We start from the raw sequence: 1,990 nt of genomic DNA, 5'->3' as shown, positions 1-1,990 counted from the left end.
CACAGGCTATTTTTTATTAGTTGATGTGTGCTGAAGAAAGCATTTCACTTTCTAGAATCAGCTTATTGTCTAGGAGTAAAATAGTAATTTAATCCATTAATTAATATATATATAGTGCACTGCTTTCGTCTGGAAGGAATATGGAAAAAGCAATACCTTACTTGCTGTGAACATGAAGTAGGTATTCTCAAACACTTACCAAGTATCCATCTGTTTCTGTATCTGCAAGAATTGTTAGCGGATAGTGGAACTGTACAACAAATGGTTTTCCTGTCCAGCAAAACCTCGTAAGGTTTCAAAATTATCCAGTTTGTAATGAACGTGAGATTTTCTGAAGTTTTGTCCCAGGTAAGATATAACTTGTGTATCTCTACAGAGATCTCCAAGTAAGCACCATTTCAAATGGTGGGTTGGTGGGTGGGTTGGTTTGGTTTTTTAAAAAAAAAAGAACAACAACAAAACCAAAAACATGTAAGACTTGAGACCTGAGCCAGATGAGGCATGACACCCAGTAGCTACTGGTTGTTCATGGTTAACTCATGTTTGTTTTGATCTGTGTTCCCATGCCTTGTAAGGCTTTTCTATGAAATCTTTGTCGAAACCGAAGTTTTAGTGCTATTTGGATTTCAAGAATTTGGTGTTTCTGAAAGAATGGTCTTGTCCTCGGTAGTGGTTTGTGGGTTTTTTATGAAGTTTGTGTTTCCATTAGAAATGCCAATGGTAAGCAACATTCCCAAATGCTGTCTCTGCTCTACCTCAAGCTAAAGGGACTCGAATATTTCAGGGAGAGGCAAAAATAAGGTTAACTGTTAAATGACAGTTTACACTGTGTTGTTTATACGTAAGGTTACGTGGAGCTTGTTTGAACAGCTCTGGCAGTGAGGCAGGTGGGTACGCAAAGGAAAGCAGCCCTTACTGGAGAAACTTCTTCTAGGTCTGTCGGTGAAATTCAGCGCACCCCCGCGGGCTGGGGCCACGCGCTTCCTGCCTGATGCCTGGGAGCCTGAACAAGGTGAGCTCTAACCCTGAGCAAGCGGCGAGGTCCGAGCCAGCTTGCAGCTAGCGCAAGAACGGCAGCACTGTCCTCTCCCCACACAGCAACATCGGAGGCTGCCCCCTTCTTGGGATCCGAAAATACTATTATTTAAGGAAAGCCACACCACAGAAAGGGACGTTTTCTCACACTCTCCTTCCCCTGTACCTTCCACCTTACTTTCAGATCCCGGAGAAGTGCCCTGCCAGCTCGGAGAGAGCGAAGAGGAGGGAGGGAGCCCCGAGGGAAGGAGAGCTGGGTAACGAAGCGGAAGGGAGTGTTTCTGGAGCCATGTGGGCAGAAGAGAGGTGTGCAGAGCTGAGTTGCTAAATGCTGTTATCGCATTTCATCATTGCGTAATTCGATTTCTTCTCATTCAGTGTTGGTTGCAGATTCAAACCGGAATTAATCCGATCTGGTTACTGAAGACGTAGACTTAGAGAAACGTCAAATCACGATTGCATGTGAAGGTGTAATCGCTAAGCAGGGTTGAGTACAGAGCATCAAGACTTGTTGAGGCAACAGATGGGCTTTGGATGTTGTGGGATAACCTGTATTTTTTTAATTCCTTGTTAATCCTTGAGCTCAGTTTTTCAGTGCTCGCTTCTGGATAAAGTTTTGTTCAGCTGGCTTTGGGTATAACATGTCCTCCATCCACTTTGGTAATTTAAAGGGTTCACTTCCCACCTCCGCAGCTCCCAAAAGCTGTTTAGGAGTGAAACTTGGTCAGAATGGAGTATCTAATTTTTTCAGTCCTGGTCTCAAGCTTGTAAGCTCTGTTAAAGAAGAGTTGAAAAAAATTTGGTTCTTAAAAAGTTGAAAACTGAAATGCCAAGCTGACAGTGGAACATGAAAGCTTGGGGCAAAAAAAAAATAAAAACAAAAGCTTATTCAAAATTTTGCGTTTTCTCACTCATGTAACATTGGTGCGTATGCATTATGAATGGTTTCTGTTAT

Source organism: Chroicocephalus ridibundus, chromosome 3 (assembly GCF_963924245.1).
Source record: "Chroicocephalus ridibundus chromosome 3, bChrRid1.1, whole genome shotgun sequence".
In the NCBI taxonomy this organism is placed as follows: domain Eukaryota; kingdom Metazoa; phylum Chordata; class Aves; order Charadriiformes; family Laridae; genus Chroicocephalus; species Chroicocephalus ridibundus.
Note: the sequence above shows the minus strand (reverse complement) of the source record.